This window comes from Cyprinus carpio, chromosome A5, assembly GCF_018340385.1.
Source record: "Cyprinus carpio isolate SPL01 chromosome A5, ASM1834038v1, whole genome shotgun sequence".
Taxonomy (NCBI): Eukaryota; Metazoa; Chordata; class Actinopteri; order Cypriniformes; family Cyprinidae; genus Cyprinus; species Cyprinus carpio.
The window spans coordinates 8,273,246-8,299,778 of record NC_056576.1 but is presented as its reverse complement, the minus strand read 5'-3'; the positions used below and the strand labels follow the sequence as shown (position 1 = coordinate 8,299,778).

The following is a 26,533-nucleotide window of genomic DNA, read 5'->3' as shown; positions in this document are numbered from 1 at the left end:
GCTTATTTCATGCATTTTGATCAATCAAATTTCTGATTGATTAGATATGCATATTTCATTTAGATTTGGCTATATTAGCCAGATTGACGTGGCTCTTAAATTCATCTTGATCGGCTTTGTGCTAGACTAGATAATTATTTTTTGAATCTATCTATCTATCTTTATTTATTTATTTACTACACTTGGAAATTTTGTTTCTTGTTCTTTTAAGATATGTTAAGACAATCTGTAAAGCATCAATTTTAACTGGATTTTGAACTTTTAGGCGAATGTTTCATAATTAATATTCATGAGGTAGATTTATAAATTGTATAATTTTTCCCTCAGACTTTTTTTGTTCTTATGATTGTTCTTACACCCTTGCTTGAAATGGTTTTATTTTAATGTGGTTGATAGTATGATATTTTTTTGTTAATATAATTAGATTTTATTTTTTGTTTTCTGTTTCTTTTTTAGTTTTAGTTGTGCTTGAATTAAACAAACTCTATCCTAACCCTAGTTATGTGTTTTTGTTGGTTAAAACAAGCAAGATACAGATGTCTGTAGCATCCTATAAATAATGTCTTTCGATTGTTCACTCATAAGCATTGCCTCAAATGGGTTCTGCCAATAAAATTTAATATTCAATTATAGCAGTGTGTTGTTTAATTGACAGGTGTTGTGTTTTTGGCAATTGAAGCAGCACAGGAGGGCTGCACCCGACAGCGCTTTTAAAGCAACACTATGTAGTTTTTCAACCTTAAAATAATGTCTTTAAAATTATTTCAGTGGTAGAAAACCTCTTAACCGGTCAAATTCTACTGCCGCTGCAACCTGAGCAGCCTCCTGGCTGCTAGAACCACACTCTGTAAGTTTTGTGATCGGGTCGGTACACACAGCCCCGCCCATCTCCTGATGGCGAAAGAGTGCTTAACAGCATACGTCACATATTTTACTCGTGGGCCTGGGTCATGTTAGCCAACAGCTAACTATAAGTCGCAACTATCTAATATACAAGTCTCAAAACCAACGTCATGGCAGAGCCAGTGATCGGTTCCGTCAGTTTAGTCAACAAATTCATGTGTATTGCCTGCCCACTGGCAAGGTTTTTTGGCTGCAGTATGTTTATTGCTTTTGTGGCTGAAGTTTTTGTTTATCTGGTACATGGGAGAACTGTGAGCAAAAGTTACATGGTGTTGCTTTAAAAGACTGAGGGCCACAGACACATGAGGCCAGTGAACACCTGCCCCACCTCTAACAAGTGAACATACACCCGCAAACATACACACACACACACACACACACACACACAAGTCAACTCACCTTTATTTGTATAGCACTTTTAACAATACATGTTGTGTCTGTGAGCAAAAGTTACATGGTGTTGCTTTATAGTGTCAGTGAGGAAGGTGAATATAATGACATTAAATTTTCAGTTAAAGGCAGTTCATCTTTGAATTCAGTGTTTTCATCGTCCTGTTTAGTTCAGTTTAAATAGTATCTGTGCAATGAAGTTGACGATATCGCTGGAAAATTAAAGGCGTCATACGATGTTGCTTAAAAGAACACTATTTTGTGTATTTGGTGTAATGAAATGTGTCCATGCGGTTTAAGGTTAAAAAAACACATTATTTTCCACATTCTGTACATTATTGTTGCTCCTCTATGCCCCACCTTTCTGAAACGCGTCAATTTTTACAAAGCTCATCGGTCTGAAAAGCGAGGTGTACGTTGATTGGCCAGCTATCCAGTGCATTGTGATTGGCCGAATACCTCAAGCATGTGACGGAAATGTTACACCCCTTACCATACTGTGATGCCTTGTCCTGGCGCGACAAGACAAAACCAATAAAACCCATTACAAACAAGGCATTTGTTGCATCCAGTGGGGACATAATTACTGATTATAATGACTTATACTGTGTTTTTACTCGTTACATATCGTGCAGCATAAACATAAAACCATGTCTGGATTTGTGATCGGAGAAACCACAAGCGCTACTCTACACTGCTTAAAACTCGTGTTTGAATCATCAGTGGCAAATTCTTTAAATATGAAAACGTACTTACAGGCTGTGAGTCAGAATCTAGGCTGTCCTTGCAAAGTTGGAATTGGCCCACTTTATAGAAACCCAGACGCCATTGTAGGCTACTCTTCCAGGAAACAGTCCTCCATAAAATGTGCTGTACACACTCGAATATTTGGGTTGAACTGTTCTGTAACAGTGTTGTAAATACAACTTAACCACTGATAGTTTCTAGTTCTAGTTGTGTCCTCTTTTGGAAGGCCAAAAAAAGTAGTTTTGCCTTCACAATGAAACACACAGCATCTCCATGACATGGCGGTGACGGCAACATTACTACAGCAAGAATAAAAGTTACACCTTCTTTCTTTGCATAAACATTTGGCCGGTGTTATGCAAATAGTCCCACATAGTGACGTAGACATGTGGGGGCATTTAAATGAGGCATTTTAGGAGGGCGTGGACGACTCTTAACTTTTAAAATAAATGATCTCTTTGGGTTTGAGACTTTAGTCTTTGCAACTTTAGGGATCTTATCTATTCACAAACAGCTTGTAACAGTCCAAAGAGAAAGGAAAACTTGAAATCACATCATATGACCCCTTGAATTGTCCCCAACTAAGAAAGCCAGAGGTGACAGTGGAAAGGAACCAAAACTCCATCAGTGACAGACTGGAGTAAAAACCTTGGGAGAATCCAGGCTTAATCAGGGGGCCAGTTCTCCTCCGGCCAGACGAACCAGCAGGTTGTCCATGCTGCAGCAAAGTAAGATTGTGCAGAGGGCTCATCTGGTTCACACACACACAAATACGGACATATGTATCAGCGGGTTGTTTGTTATGGAGAAAAAGGGAGAGATATGAGTGGAAAATGAGGTGAGAGATATTATATATGCAAACAAGTACACCTACGACTGTGAAGCTCAGATGTTCTTAGTCATCACATTTCCTTTTTTCCAGGCTTCCTTGTTCTCTACAGTTTATTTCTCTTGCTGTTTATCCTCATATGAGGTGTGTAAAAAAATCAATAGTACCTTTTTCTATATGGTGACCAATTTCTCAAGCACTGTATAACAGAAATGCTGTGTGTGTTAGATAGATAGATAGATAGATAGATAGATAGATAGATAGATAGATAGATTGATTGATTGATTGATTGATTGGTTGATTTCCAAGTAATTTGTCGTATTTCACCAATTTTGTTAGGAAATCTCATTCTTATCCAGCCATTTGCTGTTCTATTTAAATCATTATCAATTAGCAGCAGATCAGGCCTTCCTTCATGACTAATTAAAGCAATTAGAGAAAGCTTGAACGAATGCATTTTATACAGATAGCAGCACCAAAGCGACTCACTTCGCTCACAGGTCAAGTGCAGAATAATTAACTGGCGATTACACCCTCAGCCTAATGCTTCAGAGGAAACCGACGGGGAGTGTGTGTGTGTGTGTGTGTGAGTGTGTGTGTGTGTGTGTTTGTGCATGTATGTTCATGCCACATGCATGCCGGTGGTGTGTTGGCTTTGTGTTTCATTGTGTATTTGTGCATACAGGGTGCATAATTCTATTTTGACCTGTCAATTGAGAAATATTACGATATATAAGCTAAGCTATGATTTAAGTTACACATACCGTGATCATGGACATTATCACACATCCCCCAACCAGTCTAAATTACTTAAATGAAGCCACACTGATGAGAAATTAAATTGAATGTGTGAACCCCAGGGAGGGCTGGATTTATCTCATGTCTTAGAAATAGACTGTCAAATATTGATGCCACACATTCTTTGTCATGTTAAATGTTGAGATGCTGTACCCCTACATGTTGAGGTTTTCTTCTGGGGTTTCTCATCTCATGCTCATCTCTCATCTCCTCGTGTCAAACTGTTCATCAGGAGGAAGTGATACAGAGGCGCAGTGATAAACAAGCAGATCTGATAAGTCAGGATTAGTAATTGCACACAGAAGCTATTTTCCAAGCGCTTGTCTGCTTATCTAGACAGCTTTTTTAGGCATGCTGCTGACATGAAGGCTGTTCCAAATGTTGGATACCCGGTTCATGTAAAATTCATAACTGAATTGGCCCCTGTTTAATTAATAAGTGATAATTTGAATTGAATTGCAATGACAAGAAGAGGAATTGCAATGCAAAGAAATTTGACACAGGTTTCTGATTTCTAGTTGTGTCCTCTTTTGGAAGGTCAAAAAAAGTAGTTTTTGGTAATTTTCTACATAAAATAATTAATAGGATCAAAGTAGTTTAGCTAACAAAAAAATGTAAGAATACCTGATGTAGAAGATAATCCCAAAAATATAGTGTCCTTAGCTAGATGAACAAGGTGAGAGAAATCAAAATCATTATATTCCAAATCAAAATTTTATATTATTATGCTTATTAGACAACTGCATTGTTAGTTTAGTAGCATGCCAATGTCAAACTCTACTGAAATCAATTGTGAGTGGTGTCTCTTGTGGACGTTGCGTGATGAGTATATATGCAGCGTTCTGATTCGCTGCCTAGAGCGATCCAAATCACTCACTTATGAGGTTTCTTTTCAGTTAGGATGCAGACAGCAAGGCTGCTCACAAAATTTGGAATAGATCAACACTGTCAGAAGGAGAGATAGAGAAGAAATGAGCGATTGTGTGTTTGAGACGAAGGGAGAAACAGATATAAATAAAGGGTGGAGGAGAACGAGATGTCAGGAAGCTGATCAAAGACCGTAGCAGTGTGAATATTCATGCATGTCTTGTTAAAGTCCAGTACGTGTTGGCCTGTTTGCCAGGGAAGTGCAGAGATCTGGCTGAAAGGTTTATTTTCAGATATTGCATAGCCATTAAGAAGTAATAGGGCTTAAGATGGTAAACCATCACATCGCACACTGACCCGAGTGACACGCAAGGACAGGGAAGATCGACGAATCGAAGCAGGTAGGCAGAAAGAGAGGCGCTTTTGTTGAAAAAGACGAGTGCAAGGGTAAATAAATAAGGGAGGAGAATACCCACATGATGGATGGAGCGAGAGTGACTGGTTTCATGATCGCATCTTGACGGAGCTGACGAGGCAGGATCGCCTCATTCAGTATTCCGCTCAGGAAGAGAAAAGCCAGGGATTCTACGGCCAACTCGACTCATCTTCAAAGAGATATTAACATAGCGCTGGATCCCTTTTATCTCTCCTCTAATTTCAAGGATGCCAGCTGAAATTAAAACACATGAGAGCGAAACAAGACTAAAAATATATTGAAAGAGAGAGAGTAGGAAAGCAGGTCAAAGACAGGCAGCCCATGGTGCACAGGAAGCAAATGTGCTCTTAATGAGGCCTGCTTTATTACGACCCCGCCACAGTCAGAGTGGAAACGGCAGGTGGGATTCGGCATTAGCCGGATCGTGGTTTGCGCCCGATGGAGATCGGGGTGGATTATGTTCATTAAGAGTTCAGAGCGCAGGAGTTAGGGTACTCACGGCAATTGCGGGTCCGTAGTGGTTGTATATTTTTTATATAAAGGAATAGTCCATGTCATGTATATAGAGTGCAACAGTCAGGTTCTAGAAGTAAAAATCTGAGACATTTAGTGTTTAACAATTCTGTAACTATATAGTAGTAAATGTACCTTTTTATAAGAAATATTTTTTTAATTTAAATAATTATTTTTGTGTTTGTGTACTTTGAAGATATGGAATGACACAATGTTTTCATGAACCGTTGTGAACGTCCTTGAATGTTTGTCATTTTTCTCAATTTTCGTATACTTTTTTGCTTAAAATCAAAAACCTGTGAAGAAAATGAAAATAGGAAAAATACCAAGACTGCTGCAAAAGCTGACCATCACAGTTGCACTCTATTACACTACTATACAAAAAAAAAAAAAAAAAAAAAACACTGGCTAGCACAAGCTAAAATTGTCAGTTTCACTCCAACTTTTGAGCATATGTGAGACCTGCCTAGTTACTGGATTTGGCAAAGTCTGTGATATTAAATATTTTGAAAGACACTTTTAAAAATACTTTTCTTTGTAGTACTGGGTGCTCATTAAATAGATGCAAAACTGTGTGTGTGATCAGAATTTCTTAGGATGATTATTTTGCTGCATATGAATGCAGCATATATTACTACTATAGTACTACTGGATATCTACTTGAAACTAACTGATACAAAGCAGACAACTTTACTGTTTATAATGACTGTTCAAGTTTTGTCATGTTGCTCACTTTCAGTGTATAGCATGTGTTTTAGAGAAAAGTGATATTCTATTTTAGTGAAGTCTGTTTATGCCACACACGGTTGTGTAACAGCCACAACATAACCCAAATACCAGCTGCACTCAGAGACAGCCTGCATTTTCAAATACGCATTCATATTTTATAACAGCTTTTCTTTTAAGTTAGACTGTTGTATTAGACTATTTTTGACCTTTGACTTGTTTTTTCTTTGACATTGCGTGCATGTACATGTGTTTTCTCTTCAGCAGACTAGTACACTTGTCAACATCTTCTATGGGCTCCTATTGTATAGCTTTGGCCCTGCATACTAGACGCCTTTTAGCATTTAGATTTTAATGAAGACGGTGGCCTATTTATGTTTGTATCACAGACTATTCCAGATGTAACATATTGCAGCTGTGCAAATGATGATCATTTAATCATTAGACAAATATCCTTGATTGACAACAGAGCAGAGTAGAGCCCTAATTATTATCATCCAAAATACCTTGCAAAAATACAGTGGCAGTACCATGGTAAAGTGATGTTTTAGATAGGCATAGAATCGTACTTTGAAATATAGGATTGACAATCAGGATGTAGAAGTCTGGTAATGCCATGGTATTATCTTGGTAAATGTCCTAAAAATGTGGTCTTATATATAAAAAAAATATGAAAGACCATTGGTATTACAATAGTAAATGTTCAAAAAAAATGGTTCACCAAGGTACTTCAATTAATATCATAGTATTGCAGTAGCAAATGTCTAATAAACATTGTTCTTCAAACAATATTATGATTTCACCATGCTAACTGCCAAACTATTCTTCTTATTCCAAGATACTTCAAATAATACCATAGTAGTGTTGTGGTAAATGTCCGAAAAACATGGTTCCTCAAGGTATGTGGCTTTTTAAAGCATTTTCAAATAATACAGAGGTATTACTATTTAAGGTACTTCAAATAATGTCACGATTTTACCATTGTAAATGTCAAACTAGCCTTCTTATTCCAAGGTACTGCAAACAGTACCATAGCATGGTAAATGTGCAAATAATGATAATAACAATAATAATAATAATAATAATAATAATAATAATAATAATAATAATAAAAACCTTGGTTCTTCAAGGTACTTCAAATAATATTGTGGTATTACTATAGTATATGTTTAAAAGATTGTTTTAAGGTACTGTATTTTTCTGTGGTAAATATCCAAAAACATGGTTATCAATGTTTTTCAAATAATATCTTGATTTCATCATGTTAACTGGCTAACTATTCTTATTCCAAGATGCTTCAAACAATACCATAGTATTGCTGTGGTAAAGGTAAAGGTAGTAAAAAAAAAAAAAAAAAAAATGCTTCCTCATGGTACTTCAAATAATACGGTGGTATTGCTATTTTAAATGTTTTAGAATTTTTTTTTTTAAATAATATCAGGATTTTACCAGGCAACTGTCAAAATAGTCTTGTTATTTCATAGTACTTCAAATAAAACCATGGTATTATCATGGTAAATGCACAGAAAACTTTCAAAATACATTTTTGTAGTGCTTGAGAGATGGAAAGAGTGTATGAGGTACTCTGAAATGGGAGAGAGACCAGAACAGAGAAAGAGAGGACAAGCAGGTGTGTGTGTGTGTGTGTGTGTGTGTGTGTGTGTGTGTGTGTGTGTGTGTGTGTGTGTGTGTGTGTGTGTGTGTGTGTGTGTGTGTGTGTGTGCACTCAGGTCCAGAGGAGAAACTCTCAAAAGAGGATTCTCCAGAGCCCATTGAATATTGATGTTCCACTCCTTCATGCAACACTCGGCTTTTATCTCGCCCTCTCCCTCTCTGACCAGCACCTTTAAAAGTCTTATCCATCTATTGATACCATGCAGTCTAAACCACCATTAAAACTCACATTCACGATGCATCACTGCGGAAAACATACAGAGAAAGCCGCTCTTTGGCTAATTACTGATCTATTTAGCCTGTAACACTAAAGGGGACCACTAATACACAGAAAATGCAACTGAGAAAGCAGCATTAATGTATCAGAGGAATGCACACATTCACACAGTCAAGTCTTTTATCAGGGATCTAAGAGTTTATTTGGTGTTCCTTGATGCAACAGTCCCAGTTAAAACTGTAATACAGCTCTGGATTAATTTGAAATTCCTTGAGAGTGTCCTTGCATAATAAATGTTGTGAATGCATGAGCACAGAACCCATTGTTTATCCATCAAGCAGCAGAATTATTAAAAGGGAAAAAAACATCCTTGTAGAAGGCAAACGTATTCAGAGGCAGCAGTTTTGCTTACTAAAGAGTGCAGAGTTGAAGTTTTAGCTTCCTACAATAAACGTCCCAGTACATTAGATAAACGTCAGGAGTCAGAGATGCTGGAAGGTTCTGGATATTCACCATTAGCCGAGACTGTGCATCTCCTTACTGCTTTGGCTGATGCACTTCACTGATAACGTCATAATGGTTTCCGTTGTAACATAAAATTCACTGGATTGAATTCTGAGTGTTTTTAAATTAGTTGTGACTGTTTCTTGTGGACTGGTCTTTCTTCGGTGTGCTGGTTTAATGTGAAGGTAATGATCTGGTGGTGAATGAAGCTTGATGATTAGGAACAGATGGCCTGGCCTGGGATCGTAGTGTAATGACTGTCAGTCTAAATCTGATTTTTGTTCATATCCGATTGGAAACTGATCTAAATTATTGACTGTCCACACTGTGTATTGCAACTGCTCAATTCCGATTTGTGATTATTTTGATTATTGATCAGAAGGTGCTCCTGAATTTTTTGACTGTGCCCCTAAAAAGAAAAGTAAGCATATATATATATATTGGATATATTGGATAAATATATATATATATAAGTCGTGGCCAAAATAATTGAGAATTTACATAAATATTGGAACTTGGAAATGTTGCTGAAGAGTGATCAGAGCAATTTGCATAGTCCTTCTATTGATCCATGAATTGCATAGTCCTTCTTTGCCATGAAAAATTAACTTAAATCCCAAAAAAACCTTTCCACTGCATTTCATTGCAGTCATTAAAGGACCTGTTGAGATCATTTCAGTAATCATCTTGTTAACTCAGGTGAGAATGTTGACGAGCACAAGGCTGGAGATCATTATGTCAGGCTGATTGGGTTAGAATGGCAGACTTGACATGTTAAAAGGAGGGTGATGCTTGAAATCATTGTTCTTCCATTGTTAACCATGGTGACCTGCAAAGAAAACGCGTGCAGCCATCATTGCGTTGCATAAAAAAATGGCTTCACAGGCAAGGATATTGTGGCTAATAAGATTGCACCTAAATCAACAATTTATAGGTTCATCAAGAACTTCAAGGAAAGAGGTTCAATTCTTGTAAAGAAGGCTTCAAGGCGTCCAAGAAAGTCCAGCAAGCGCCAGGATCATCTCCTAAAGAGGATTCAGCTGCGCGATCGGAGTGCCACCAGTGCAGAGCTTGCTCAGGAATGGCAGCAGGCAGGTGTGAGCGCATCTCCACGCACAGTGAGGCGAAGACTTTTGGAAGATGGCCTGGTGTCAAGAAGGGCAGCAAAGAAGCCACTTCTCTCCAAAAAAAACATCAGTGACAGATTGATCTTCTGCAGAAAGTATAGTGAATGGACTGCTGAGGACTGGGGCAAAGTCATATTCTCTGATGAAGCCCCTTTCCGATTGTTTGGGGCATCTGGAAAAAGGCTTGTCTGGAGAAGAAAAGGTGAGCGCTACCATCAGTCCTGTGTCATGCCAACACTAAAGCATCCTGACACCATTCATGTGTGGGGTTGCTTCTCATCCAAGGGAGTGGGCTCACTCACAATTCTGCCCAAAAACACAGCCATGAATAAAAAATGGTACCAAAACACCCTCCAACAGCAACTTCTTCCAACAATCCAACAGTTTGGTGAAGAACAATGCATTTTCCAGCACGATGGAGCACCGTGAAATTAGTCAAAAGTGATAACTAAGTGGCTCGGGGACCAGAATGTTGAAATTTTGGGTCCATAGGCCTGGAAACTCCCCAGATCTTAATCCCATTGAGAACTTGTGGTCAATCCTCAAGAGGCGGGTGGACAAACAAAAACCCACTAATTCTGATAAACTCCAAGAAGTTATTATGAAAGAATGGGTTGCTATCAGTCAGGATTTGGCCCAGAAGTTGATTGACAGCATGCCCAGTCGAATTGCAGAGGTCCTGAAAAAGAAGGGCCAACACTGCAAATACTGACTCTTTGTATAAATGTTGTGTAATTGTCGATAAAAGCCTTTGAAACATATGAAGTGCTTGTAATTATATTTCAGTACATCACAGAAACAACTGAAACAAAGATCTAAAAGCAGTTTAGCAGCAAACTTTTTGAAAACTAATATTTATGTAATTCTCAAAACTTTTGGCCACGACTGTATATATATATAAATATATATATATATATATATATATATATATATATATATATATATATATATATATATATATATATATATATATAAAATGTATATCAATATTTTAATTATAAATATAACATGAAAACTTACAGTGAAGACATTTATAATGTTACAATTTATAATTTATAATGTTACTGTCTTTGAATTTTCTAGTCATTAAAGACCCCTGAAAAAAATGCATCACAGTTTCCACAGAAATATATATATACATACATACATACATACATACATATACATACCCCCCCCCCCCCTATATATATATATACACATTCTATATATTGGAGCTATAAATATATACATTATTTTTGGCAACTGTTACAGAAGCATTTTTACAATAAATATTCTAATTTGTCCTTGAGATTACATAGCTTCGAATATTGACCACTATTTATGATAATACTTAGTTACAATGACCCTTATAGTTCTTATTTCTGCCAGAAATGCACAATCAATCAGGAGTTAATTATATTTTAAATAGAATAACGTGACACAAACCTGCACATATTCAATAGCGTTTGCTTCCATTTCTTTTTGAACAGTGCTTCACTACACAACACACATTCTTTCACTCCAAAAGTGCGCACATTATGTATTCACACGTTTACCTCATATTTTTTTTTAAATAGAATAGATAGGATTACCATACGTCCTTATTTTCCAAGTGTTGTGCCAAATTCTGCACCCCTGCCAGATTATGCACCCCCTCATTGAACAGCTCTCCAGCAACGTGTATGTTCCGCTCCCAAGATTTTTGAGTCCAGTCTCACTCAGTCTCGCTCTCGATATGTGGATAATCACACTTGAATGAGCGCTCCCTGTTCAATTTCACTTTCAATTTCACAACCACATTTTACAAGATAGGATATTTGTCAATGAGCTCAGGATCTGTTGAGTAGCAAATCTTCCAGCATGCTCTTGTCAGTCATCTCTACCCCCCCCCCCCCCAACTAAAATATGGTCAGCCAAGTATAGAACCGTAATTTCTTAATGACTTACGGAAAGACGATTCTCTGCCGATCCATCAGTCAGCTAATATTGCATGATCATAATTCCCACAGTATGGTGACTGTGTAAATTTCTGTGTTTATATATATATATACATACACACATATATACACACACACACACACACACACACACACACACACATATATATATATATATATATATATATATATATAATGAATAATGATTTGGGGTGCAATGTCATCTGCTGGTGTTGGCCCATTGTGTTTTTTGAAAACCAAAGTCACTGCGCTCCATGCTTCTTTCTGCTGACCAGCTTTTTGAAGATGCTGATTTCATTTTCCAGCAGAATTTGGCAATTTTGAATTTGGTTGCAATGTCATCTGGTTGGTTAAATGACCATTGGTGTGCTTGACTGGCCAGCAAACTCACCAGACCTGAACCCCAGAGAGAATCTATGGGGTATTGTCAAGAAGAAAATGAGAAACAAGAGACCAAAGAATGCAGATGGGCTGAAGGCCACTGTCAAAGAAAGCTGGGCTTCCATACCACCTCAGCAGTGCCACAAACTGATCACCTCCATGCCACGCCAAATTGAGGCAGTAATTAAAGTAAAAGGAGTCCCTACCAAGTGTTGAGTACATGTACAGTAAATGAACATACTTTCCAGAAGGCCAACAGTTCAATAAAAATGTTTTTTTTTTTTCATTAATGGTTTTAAGAAGTATTCTCATTTGTTGAGATAGTGAATTGGTGGGTTTTTGTTAAATGTGAGCCAGAATCATCACAATTAAAAGAACCAAATACTTAAACTACTTCAGTCTCTGTGCATTGAATTTATTTAATACACAAGTTTCACAATTTGAGTTGAATTACTGAAATAAATGAACTTTTCCACAACATTCAAATTTACTGAGAAGCACCTGTATGTATGTATATTTTATTTTATTTTATTTTTTTATTTTTATTATATTTTTTGTACTGCATGTCAACTGAGCCATTGCTTCACTTTGTATGATCCTTGGGAATCAAACCCATGGCTTTAGTGTTGCTACAATCATGTTTTATCAGTTGAGCTACAAGAACTATCTCTCATGATAAGCTGTATTACAGGCCACTTTAACATGTGAAATGTATTTAAACTATTCCTCCAGTACCAGAATTAATTCCCTTTAGGAAAAAGAAAATCTTAATTTGGCCCAGATCAATGTGGCAGAGCTGCCTATATGGAGAACCACTGCTCTGCGGTTTCTACTATTCTTCAATTAGAGATCCTTAATTGCTAACTGAATTTCCCTGAGCCGTTCTCTTATTCATCGCTATCAAAGTTTCTGGGCACGTACTGCACTCACCATGACTTTGCCGTTTCTTAGCATAGTCTTATCTCGTTGCCCTGCAACCCTCTCTTGCCAAATGGTCTTTTTTCTGTGAAAGTGTGAAAAGTTTGCAAGAAATGGATGTGCATTATTGATCCCTGATGGGAAATTCAGAGCAAAATAGCAGAAAACATCAAATGCAAAACACACAGCTCAGTGTTCCTTCTTGCGCAAGACATCACAGAGCGAGATAAAAGAGACACGTGCGATGTTACTTCAGGCCCAGTTGACAGCTCACAGTAACGTGAGGGCGTGCACAACTGGGAGATAAGTAAGTGCTGTATCGTCTGATGGCAACCAGCGAAAAACTTCCCCAGTAGTGTTTTTTTATAACTGTTGTCGAACAAGCCAGTGGCTAAAGGTCCTCCAGGATGAGTGCTGTGGGTAGGACAGGAGAGTATTTTCTGGATGGACTCCGATTTCACCAGCTTCATCTTCTGTGCCACTGCTTTAGAAGAGCCCAGGTGACGTCTGATAACACAACCAGCCTTCTTTATTGCTCTGTTCGGATTCTCAGAATCGACTGAACGAGTGTTGCTCTCTCTGCACTATACAAAAGTATGCCGGCTATTGCAAACAAATATATCATCTCTAACAGGCTGATGCACACATTAAATGACCCGAGTCTTTCCGAGAAGTAGAGTCTGTTCTTCTGTTTCCTTTATAGATGACAAATCAACAGCAAGCCATGCGGATATTTCATTGCTTTTAAGAAGCAGAGAAGATTTTGTCTCCAAAGATTTTGTTTCATGATAGTAGAAAACTTATTTATTGTACAAAATAAAACAAAAATATCTTTCAGACTCAGACATTTGCTATTACCATGAATGTTATTTTTATTCTATTCATTTCATTCAATTCAACATTTCATTCTTAATATTGAAATATATAGGCAGACATTTACTGCGCAAAAACGAAACACATTATGGTTGATAAAAAACATTATTGTCCTTATATTAGATTTTTTATTTTTTCAATATCATGCAATCTGTCCAATTTGTAGTTCGTTAGTAAATTTGCACCCAATAAAAATGGAATTTAATTGGATGATAAACTAAAGGATATGGGAAGCATTTTTTTTTAATTAATTAACTTTATTTATTTATTTAGTTTTGTATTTTATTATTTAAACTATCATTCAATCACTTTTTTTTTGTCTGAAGTGTCTCAGTAAGGCTGCATTTATTTGTTAAAAAATGCAGCAAACCAGTAATATTGTGAAATATTATTACAATTTAAAAGAACTGCTTCTGTTTTGCTATGTATTTAACAGCTATTACTCCAATCTTCAATGTCACATGATTCTTCAGAAATAATTACTTAAATTAAAAATGATTTTCTCAGTTGGTGCTCAATAAACTTTTATAATTTCTTATTATATTATTATTTTTATGGATTCTTAGAAAGTTCAAAAGAACATGATTTATTAGAAATTGTTTTTTTTTTTTTGTAACAATTTAAAATTCTTGACTCTCACGTTTTTAGTATATCCTTGCTGAATTAAAGTATTCATTTAATGATTGAATAATAATAATAATAATAATAATCATATATATATATAGTTTATTTATTTATTTTTATTTATTTATTACTGACCCTAAATTTTTGTGTGGTAATATTCCCCTCTGCTGTCCTTAGTGGAATATAAAGGGTATGGAGAAATTAGTAAATGTCTTATGGCTGTGCACTCCTACACTGATGTAATTACCAGTTGCTTGCAATTATTCTCACTTTTATATATGATTAGTTGACTGGTGGTGGATCAGGTGAGCTCATTTGCATAAAGTAAAATTCTGCTCGTCTTTGTCACATCGCCAGCAGTTATTGTTGCTCATGTCACCTTGAATCTCCTTCAACACTCACTAAAAACAAATGACAGCCAGTTGCTTTGTTGCTGCAAATCTTTGTCAGTGTGAACTCCCTATTATACAGTTTTTCTGGCATGTATGCAAAGAACAGGGCTGGACACACACCTCCTTCCCTGTAATCTTCAGAGGCTGATTTGTACACTTAAGGTGGCGACGATAAGGAGGGTTTAGCCTCTGATAGCATCTCAGTCATTTAAAGAGGGTTTGTTCTGGCCCAAAGCTCTGATGTTACCCAACAGACAGCTAAAAATCTCACAGAAACAGGATCTAAACTTGTTTACAACACAGAAATGGGCAGAGGAACAGAGACAAATCTAAGAGAAGTAGGAGGACTGGGCAATAAAGCTAAAACTTTTATATCTCAGTGTTTTTAGCCTTTTAACAAAGTGTAGTAAATATCTTTATATTTAAATGTTTGCTCTAAAATGACTTGAAAGTGTTTTTCCCCCTCTTTTTTCTACTATTCTACTATTTCACTATTTTAACCACAATTGACAAGTATGTAGATATATATGGAAGCCCATTTCCTTCATGAAATAATAATACAAAATTTATATCTCACAATTCATACTTTTCTTCTCAGATCTATGAGGGGAAAATTCAGAATTGTAACATATACTGTACAAGTTGCTGATATTGTTGTTTTTGACCCAAGTTAACTTTTGTTCTAATAAATAAGCTCATATGACACCAAAATTTTACATACCAGTTAAATTTGACAATTCTTGTTTCCAATTTCGATACCACAGTAAAAACTACTAGCCTAACAAATATAAAGTTCAAACATTATTAAAGAAGAGTGAACAGTCAGTAAATAATAGCAAATGAACAAATTTCAGACAATAGCACAATTGAAAATATAGAATAAAGATACAAATGAAATTATGCTTCATGAAAAACAGCAAACAGGCTGAATGAGAATGCAAATTCACTCTCTGACAGCAGGTGGAGCTAATGGAACAGCAGCGATACAGTGTTTCCTTGGTTACCGCTGTAAACAAAGTGATGCTGGCTTATTAACACTGAATGCATTATACAGAGGCAAGATGAAAAGAAAACGCTATGTAAGCTTTTCTGAAGGCAGTAAGTTCCCCTCGGAGACACATTCATATAAACTCCCAGTTCATTATTTAGGATTTTCTTTCTAAATTTTGCGCATTGGGAACAGTGAGCTGCTCTGCTTGCTATAGTATTTTCTCATCTTTACATCTATCTTCAGTGTCTCTGGTCTCTTTGAACGGCCGCTTACACACTTCGTAATATTTGCACACAAATGACATTTTGGAAAATGATTGCAGAGCAGTTTGTGTGCAAGCCCGGAACAGAAATAAACAAAACATAGCCAGTTGACCATGCATCTGTACCCCACTGTATAAATGAAATATAGATTAGTCATTATTAAAGCTACAAAGTTACTCGCCAAGATGGGTATTTTGACATACTTTTGTAAGTATTTGTCTGTTCAAGCACAAGAATGTGCACTGTACACACAGAACACACAGAACACACGAGTACTGAATAGTTATCTTTTCTTTTTTTTTCTTTTTTTAATTAGCAAGGCTTAAAACACTTGCAAAGGATAAACTTTCATGATGACAGCAGTGACAAATTTATCAACTATCCCAAGCGTCTTTTTTTTGTATTAGTGTATATAAATAAATAAATATTGAATTTCATGCACATTTTTTTTTATTGACCATGCAGAGAATTCTGTGAACATTTTTTGTTTGTTTTTATAATACAATAATATGTGTGAAATGTGTTTAATTTTTCATGATTATCATCACAAGTCATCACAGTGTTTAAAATGTTAATTTTATTTTTGCTAGCCAAATCACTGTGAATATATCTTGAACATTTTTTTTTAGATATTTTGCCGCCCTAAGCATCACTCCATGTATTTTCCATCTATCTCTGGTCCACCTGGTGTCTTTGCAAGCAACATCTACCAGAATGATGCAGATCCCTTGTCATACACACACGTGCACCTGCAGCAGAGCAAACAAATAGGTCTGTTTATCTCCCGGCTGCACTTTCACAAATCATGCAATTGTTTTGTGGATTATCAGGTTGGCTCCTCTCGTTTCCGATGTGCACTGTAGCAGATTAGTTGCGCTCAGATGTAAATTGTAACTTGACCTAATAGCTGAAATGGCCTTCTGAAATCTGTGAAAGGGCAGGTAATCATGTTAATTTTGTGAACTGGATTTAGTTCCCGTTCAAACAGATGACAAGACTTGTGTAAAAAGCGGCTTGAGCCTTCATGTGTGAGATTAATTAAAGCACAGAATGGACTCTGTTCAGGCTTTTTCAGATCAATGCCAATGTTCCACTGTTGTGCGGTGTTCATTTAGCATCACAGAAAAGGAAAAGAAAAGACTATAGTGTGACTTTCCATTGTCTATGATTTTGCCATTCAAGTTTATCAAATGGGATTGATGGTGATTTGCATGATTTCGCTGGATTAAAGAACCTTTGAATTAAATTCAGTTGAATTCAATTGCTGTAAACCAAAGTTTGCTAAAGCCTTGTTGACCAGATGTGCTTTATTTGATGCTCATTCCTAAACTATAGCTGATCTGGAATATTTTCCCTTTCTTTTCCAGCTGAACCAATTTGTCACGCCTGAGATGCTGAGATAATAGGTTTAGGTATCAGGAATCTCAGCCTTTGTTTGCTATGCTTTATTGAATCATAATGAGAAGGCGGCGATGAGAGCTAGAGAAGGAGAACAATGGCTGAGCGCCCATCAATAACCGCTGATCAAAAATCACTCACGTCGTCGTGGAGGAGACTGAAAAACAGCCAAGTTTGGCAAGCATTTCCCAAGATGCCTAATTACGAACCCAACCCTAACCCTAATACTATCCGAGAGAGCATCTCAAACCAGAAAAAAAAAGGCCTCAATTTTTGCTTTGAACATGAAAAATAGTTCAGAAAAGACCAACTTGGACAATATGATTGTTTCAGAAAGTGCACAAAACAAGTGAACGTTAGAAGGGTACCAGGGGCATAGTTGAAAAACTTTTCTTTTTTCATTTTTGTTTGAGGCAAGTTGTAGGAGTAGTTAGCAAGTAAACACGATATCCATGAGCAGAAGTGTATATTTCAGTTTTCTTAGATGCGTGTATGAAATAACCTTTACTATTTATTTTAATTATAATTTTTTATGTATTTATTATTTTAAACGTTTTAACATATTAAACAATAATTTACACATTATTCAATAATAATAATAATAATAATAATAATAATTATTAGCATTACTTTTATTATTACTTTAGAGTAGATTATTTAATTCTTCATCTTCTTATTATTATTATTATGAGAGACAGAAATTCTAAAAACAAAGTCTATAAAATGTCTTTTTTCCCGTTAAAAAAGTTTATTATTGTTATTGTTGTGTAATCAGTTTCATTCTTTTGTACATATTTGTGCATTTACATATATTTTTCTAAATATATTTTTATTATTATAAATATTATCTTGGACAGACAGAAATTATCATCACAAATAAAAATAAGGTAAAAAAAAAAAAGAAAAAGAAAGAAAAACATTATTTTCAGTACATTATTGTTGTGTAATCTATTTCAGATTTGTAAACCCAAATGAGAAAAATAAAATAAATAAATAAATAAATAAAATAGTTGTCATATATGTTGGTAAGATGTTTTTTTTTTTTTTGTGTGTGTGTGTGTGGATGTGTAAATATGTGTTTTTTTTGTTTTTTCTGAAAGGACTTTAGAGATGATTGTGTTTTTCCTTTCCTGTTTGTGGGATTCTGAATGTCTTTCTGTAGGGACAGTAGATCTGTTTCTCCACTTATGAAAAACAACAGTGGAACAGATGAAACTGTCCATGAAAAAGCAACAGCATCCCACTGTTCAAAGTACAATTACAGGCAAAGTACAATTTTCCAGGGACATTCATATTCATAGTACAGATTGAGCTTTTCAGGACTGATTCACAAATAAATGATGAATTATTGACTGAGAACATTTGCTAGGTGATATACTACTCCACTGAAGCGCTCAGTACCACACTATTGAAAACAAGTGCTCATCCTCCCAATATATCTCTTCAGAAATGTATAACAATTTATAATAGAACTCATTTTTTTTTGCATTTGAGTCATATCTTTTGGATCCCTTTAATATATTAGGATACACGCATTCACAAAGGAAATTAACAGCCAGTCACATTCATCTCCTTATTACAAAGATTTTGACAGCTCAAAGAGTGAAATTGCCTGTAAAACTCATTCCAGCAAGCTAAAAACACTTTTGGCTTCATTTTAGTGCATGAAACTTCATATCAGGTGGAAAATGAATAGTAAATCTATGTGTAGGTTTGCAAAAGAAGTCATTGTGTCACTCGTGGCCGGATTCTTCTGAGAAATGTGATTATTGATCGCATTGTATTTTGTTTACAGGGGTATTGATTTTATTAAGCATCTATTGGCACAACTTTGTCAGGTCAAAAAGTCCATTTTGACGTAGACAAGTCTGGTTTACATATTTGTTTATTGGCAGGTGAGAGTAAGGCTGTTACGGGTCTTTAAGCACAGACAAAACAACTTACATGCAACACCAGACCCTTTCCCCAGCGCACACACCTCTTTCTGACCGACTGACCCACAAGTTGCCCTGGAACGTGAGGCCTCGCTCCAATGAAAAAAAAAAAACATAAAGCAAGGTGTTTATTACCTCTAGATCAAAGCCAGCGGCAGTGTATAATGATAAATGGGCCAGGAATGAATGTGCTTGTCGTGGCCATCCTTGCTAATAACGACACCAGTCATTAGTTAGATGCCTCCAGCACAGAGAGTGGTCCTAAAGTATGCGAGATGGGCATTAGTGGGCTTTGAAGCTTTTGTTTCTTTAACCGTAACTCAGGGCATGACTCAGTTAAGCCTCCGTGATAGATACGGATTCATCATTATAATTAGTGTGGCAGGAATGAGACTGCCGCATTCACATTATGCACAAGGATTGCTGTATTTCTCTTTTCATGAGCAACCTAGTTGAGTCTCACATAAACATATTTTTGACTATCCATGTCGCTTATTGCTGACTAGAAAACATGGGCTGAGTCCGATATTGCCTCCCTATAACCTCATTTACTATTCCCTACATTAGGCCACTAATACAGTTCACTTGAAAGAGTAAATGAAATTATGTATAAACCCTAATTAAACAATTAATTATTAGTATGAATGGATGATTCATCTGCAGGTGTCATCTTCTGGTGAGATGCTGCAATTCATTCGGCATGAGACTCTCACAGTGCTTTATGGGTATTCTCTAGCCTTTGAGCATACATCAGTTGTACATTTGTTATTGCTGTGCATTGTGGGATTGAATGTTTGAAGGTTTCGGGCACCACTAAAAATGGCTGTCCCCTCAATCAGTGCCCTATAATGGTATAGGGGGCGATTTCGGACACAGGGCCAGTTATAGACAGGAAAAGACCTCCTGACTGACACGTGACCAATTATGGCTCGTTTCCACTGAGCGGTACGGTACAGTACAGTTCAGTCCAGTACAATTCGGTACAGGTAACCCTGATCAGGCTTGTGTTTTCACTGTCAATAGTACCCTTACTTGGTAGGCGTGGTGTATGCCGGAAAGTAGCAATCGACGATGAACGCGACAATAAGCACAACTCTTCCTCTTTTTGTTAAAAGTCAGTTTTAATGAACAATAAAAGCCATTATAAAAGTATAAGTACAAAGTATAAGAGGCTTATATAAGAGGAAATAAAGACAAAAGCAAACAGTCAAACGTATGCTACAAAGTCAGTGCTATGGTAAAGTTCAAATTAAATATATAAAGTTAAACAACTTTGTGCTCAGCCAAAACGATATGACCAGGAACAAATAATAGATTCATTAAACCACAAATGTCTATTAAATATAGCCAACCCAAAACAAACTGTATCTCATGTTTAATCACATCAGAGCCAGCAGCAAATGTCAGAAGGACTAGACGAGCTAAGGCTGCTATTGGCGGATACATGAGCACTGAACACCCGGTGATCGCCTGGAGCAGCGAAATAGGCATAGCAAATTACGTGGGTTTTTGGGCAATGACGTTTCACAAGTCCATAAGAACAGACAAGAACGCATATTGAGAAATGGCTATTATCTGTGTGAAGATATAAAACGATAAAATACACGGTTATATTTGTTTGTGTTTGCACACTTTAATGTCAATAAGCCCAACATTCATGGACAGCAGAGCGGAACGAGTGAAGGAGAAGCTTTATCCTCTTGTATCACGCAAAAGTGACGATTCTAGTAAACCAATCAACATTCTGCGATGAGTTTAGTTCCACCCTTTTGGTACATTTTGTGGTGCTAGGTACCCCAACGGAAGGGTACCAAAAAAGTGGTACAGTACGGTTCCCTAATTTGGTACAATTCACAACTTCTGACAGTGGAAACAGAAATAACTGCGTACCGTACCATACTGTACTGTACCGAACCGTACCGCTCGGTGGCAACGAGCCATTATAGTTTGTTTTTGCCAGACATTTAGGTGCGGGTTCATCTGAAATAATCAATGTTACACTAATAGGCTGTGATCTCATTTCCAAAGTGCACAGCATCATTGGTCTGCAATTGAATATACAGAAAAGAAAATTCTTAAAGAAATTGGTGGAAATTTATGATGATAATGATTTTTGTCTGTGTGTAGGATATGCACCAGTTCATATATATATATATATATATATATATATATATATATATATATATATATATATATATATATATATATATATATATATAATAATAATAATTTACCACAACATAATGTAGCACAACTGTTTTCAACATCAATAATAGGAGACTTGAGGAGCAAATCAGCATATTAGAATGATTTCTGAAGGACCGTGTGACACTGAAGATGATGCTGAAAATTCAGCTTTGCATCACAGGAATAAATTTAATGATAATAAAAACAAATATTACAATAAAAATAAAAAATAAAATAAAAACATTTCAAACATTTCACAATATTACTTTTTTACTGTATTTTTAATCAAATCAATGCAGGCTTTCAAAAACGTTACAAAATCTTACCAACGCCAGACACTTGAATGGTATATTGTATTATTTTACAGGCATAACTCATATACAGGTCTGCACATGGATATCTAGTTACTTGCTACTGAGTTGTACAGCACCAGCCAGTCAGATAGGAAGTATTGATTTTCAACCAGTTCTTGCCATTTTTGTATGCAAAATGCATCAGACGGTCAGTGAACAGACTGAGGGCTGAGAATACCCCTAGTGAGACTCTGAAACTGACAGTCACAAGCATTGAGAATAGCTATGTAAAGAACTTACATGGTTTGCAACAGGCTGAAAAAGTCATTAATAAGCATGACGGAAGAGTCAAAAATGGATCTGTCATCCACTGCAGGCCATTCTGCTTCCCTTGACACCATCTTGCCAATAGAAAAACAGAGGAAGTGCAGATAAAATCCATAAGTTTCAGCTCACACTGCAGAATGTGTCAGAAGTGTGATGGGTGTGATTTTCACACTGCATCTAATTGCATCAAGATATGAACACAGCACATCTTAAATATGTGAATGTAAGGTCTGCAAAGGGATGTGCTCTTGGTTATCTTCTGTCGTTGAATATAAATGGAAAATCATGCTGCATACAAAAATACTATAGATAGATTTTCTTCTGTCGTTGAATATAAATGGAAAATCCTGTTGTTATTACTTATTTTTACTCACATTTGGGGCTTGGTGAATGTTAATTTTAGTTCCTATCCCACTTATATCATGGTCATTCACCAGCTGTCATTGATGTTTGCATTCACCCAAAAATGAAAATTTTATGTTTATCTGCTTACCCCCAGGGCATCCAAGATGTAGGTGACTTTGTTTCTTCAGTAGAACACAAATTATGATTTTTAACTCCAGCCGTTGCAGTCTCTCAGTTGTATAATGCATGGCAATGGTAACAAAATCTATGAGAGTAAAAAAAAAAAAAAACATGCACAGACAAATCCAAATTAAACCCTGCAGCTCGTGATCGGTTTGTGCAAGAAACGGAACAATATTTATATAGTTTTTTTTTTTTTTTTTACCTCTGATTCACGCAGTCCGAACTGTTAGAACTCTTGTGAACACACATTCACAGCTGCAGGCGCCTGAGGCATATGACCATTGACACTCTTAATTAAGATTGTAGATAGAGTGTCAATGATCAATTTGAGAGATAGGTGGCGGTAATGCACTTATAAGTCTGCGATCCACCATAAAGCAAGCAAGAAGAATAAGATGCCTCAGGCGCCTGCTGCTGTGAATGTGCGTTCACAAGAGTTCTAACAGTTCGGACATTGTGTGAATCAGAGGTAAAAAATTTATATAAATACTGTTCAGTTTCTTGCACAGACCGATCGTTTTGTGTCTTTACAAATCAATGTATTGTCACGAGCCACAGGGTTTAATTTGGATTTGTCTGTGCATATTTTTTTTTTACTCTCATAAATTTTGTTACCATTTCCATGCATTGAACAGCTGAGAGAGTGCAACGGCAGACTGCAAATTACAGCAACGTAATTTGTGTTCTACTGAAGAAACAAAGTCACCTACATCTTGGATGCCCTGGGGGTAAGCAGATAAACATCACATTTTCATTTTTGGGTGAACAATCCCTTTAACATTTTGTGAATTATCTGCATCTGTGCAGCGTCTCTGCTAATACTGAAGCTGCAAGTTTAATTCTTTCAAAAACAGTGATGTTACCCCCTTGTTTAAGAGAAATATAATTTATGTTCAGAGAAATATATTTTTGTGCTCCTGAATGTTTCTATGTGTCTCTCTCTTTCTGTCTTTGTGTGTGTGTGTCTCTGTGTGTGTGTGCAAATCGGTTTGAGTGTTTTATGAGGACAGAATATGTATAATTACATGATTATGACATAGGTATTACAATGTGAAGGTGGTTTATGAGGACACTTCTTGTATCCAGGTTATTCAAAATGCTTAAAAAAACATAGTAAATGGTGTTTGTTTGTTTTTTGTGGAAAATCTAAAAATGCACAAAGTTTTTTGAGAGGGGACCCATCAACTATCTACAGTATACCAACGTGTTTGTGTGTGTGTGCACTTCAGTAAAGGCAGTGCATTAATATAGAAATTAAACTGACTGGAACATGTGTATTAAACGATTTTAATGCACACATTCCAGCCAATCAGAATCAGGTATTCAGACATAGTATAAATATGTATAACTGATTGAAATTTGCAGAGTTCTGTGGTGGTAGATTCCATGTGGGTCTGCTAATGAGCTCTAGTCCATCTTGCTACAAATTTACTGGAGTTCCTAACCACTTCCAGCTCCTGCTGCTCAACACAGCAGTACTGCTACAACTCTGAGAAAAATTACCCACACTGCACCTATAACGTGCATGCATGCAATGAGTTTATTTTTTTTAGTTTTATTTTTTTGGTAATAATTTACTGTAATAATTTAGATTCTAAATGTGAGCAATAGTTAATGCAATTCTTTAACATTAACTAACAATGAACAAAAATATATATTATGAACGAACATGAATTAACCATGACCAAAATTATATTTATGTATTATAAGATTTTAAATACATTCTTGAAAATTCATTGTTATTTTATTATACCTAATATTTTAATTGTTACTCAATTTATTTATTTGTATTATGAGGCTCAGTGTGGTTAAGGTGTGATAAATGTTAAAAGTAGGAAGAAATATTAAGTCAGATATCGTAAGAATCATACTTAAGCTGAACTGGTTTGTCATTCTTTCCATAATAACTCTCGGCCATGTATCACGAGACATGCAAAATCCAGTTTTCCTCAAGCAACGTTTTGCATTAAGTGCCTTAGATTCAGTAAAGGGCTGGTGTAAAGGAATAGAGTGACTGCATATTAAACCACTAACTCATCAACTCAAAGGTGTTACATAATTCATAAGCACAAAATCATATGATCAGGCATGCTGAGTGGAGGCAAAGTTATCTGCAGGATATTGCATTGAGGGGGAAGGGGGTCATTTATATTTGAACTGAATTCCTCTAGGGAATAACACTAGGGGGCAAACTTGAGCTTCATGCTCACAATTAGAACGGCAGCAAAAATAAATGGAGAAGCCACTTACAGAACATCTCTCACATGCTGGCTGTCCTGCCCTCTGCCTTGCGCTTTGTTTAATTAGGGGCTTTATCTGCTATAGATTCACATTCATAACTGCTTTCTGCATTCTGCTTCTTCAGGTCTTCCTCGTGTTCTCAGTAGGGGTCTTTCTCGGCAGTTTGTGTGTAACTCTAGAGCTCTGAGAGAAGTCACCTGGATTTCCCTCCTGCTGCATTATAGATGCATGACGGTTGAAGCCTGACTGAAAGGTCTGTGTTTGCACTGCCTGATTTCATTTGCATTCATCTTGGATGTGCAATGTCAGCTCAGGGCTTTGTTCAAAACTTCAAAACAGACCTCATCTACTGCATTCTTTGTCATTTCTATGCCACTAGTGTCGCCAAATGGATTTGCGAAAATAATTGTTTTCAGACAGGTTACCCAAGTCCTTTTGCTGTAGGTCAGATCCCATCCCAAACTCATTGGTTGAGTCAGTGCTGCTGTTTCAGGCTAGTATAGACACCTACATATTACTTATAGTTGACTCATATTAAACTTGGAAATAATGAACTCCTTTTGTACCTGTGCATCTCACCTATAACCCATGATTCTTTGCATTTGAGGGATTTGAGTGTTTTTGTACCACAGAGGTACTCGGGTGTGAGGATGGAGAACGCAAATGGTTCAAAAGGTCAGAGTCAATTTCTTTTCTCATTTATTACTGCTCTGCTTGTTATCAAATTCTGTCCGTCTTCAGGCTTTGGGAATTCAAATAAACAATGTGGTATGAAAGGTTGTGCTGTATTGTGAATATAAAAGATGTAAAACATGCAGTGGAGTATATGCAACCTTTCAGAAAATATTTTCTCAATATAACATGGCCTACACAGTATTGATTTCATACAACTGTTACTTCATAATAACAATAAAAAATAAATATTATGGAAATCATATCACCATATTGTGGGTGCGTATATGTATATTACACATTACTGACCAAAAGTGAGAGTAAAAATAAATGCTGTTCTTTTGAGCGTTCTATTCATCAGTGAATACTGGAAAAAAAAAAAAATAACAAAAATAAATAAATAAATAAATAATATATAAGCAGAAGCACAACTGTTTTCTACATTAATAATAATAAGAAATGTTTTATGTGCATCAAATCAGTATATTATAATGATTTCTGAAGGATTACGTGACACTGAAGACTGGAGTAATGATGCTGAAAATTCAGTTTTGCATCACAGGAATACATTACATATTAAATATATATTAAAATAGAAACTGGTTATTTTAATTTGTAAAAATATCTCAAAATATTACTGTTTTTACTGCATTTTTTATTAAATAAATGCAGCCTTGGTGAACAAAAGAGACTTATTTTGAAAACATTAAGTCTTACTTGGCAAATATATTCTTTTTCACCCCTCAGAGTAGGTTGTTTAGTTTTGGAAATTGCAGCATAATTAAATGTGTTGTGATTGGGATGATCTTGCAAAGGTGGTTTGCCTGGCCTGGCTGGGTGTGA

The 26,533-nt window shown here is 36.1% G+C and overlaps 1 protein-coding gene across 2 annotated transcripts in view; it reads left to right on the top strand.

Annotated features, from left to right (window-relative positions):
• The window catches only part of LOC122142368 (reticulon-4 receptor-like), a 91,309-nt gene that overhangs the window by 17,697 nt on the left and 47,079 nt on the right, over nt 1-26,533 (top strand). Inside the window, exon 1 of one of the 2 annotated variants that reach the window (XM_042752797.1) lies at nt 12,681-13,467. The exons of the other annotated variant lie outside the window; for it this stretch is intronic. The gene's annotated coding sequence lies outside the window, so the exon portion shown is untranslated. Of the gene's footprint in view, nt 1-12,680; nt 13,468-26,533 lie in introns of those variants that run through there. 2 annotated transcript variants of the gene reach the window in all.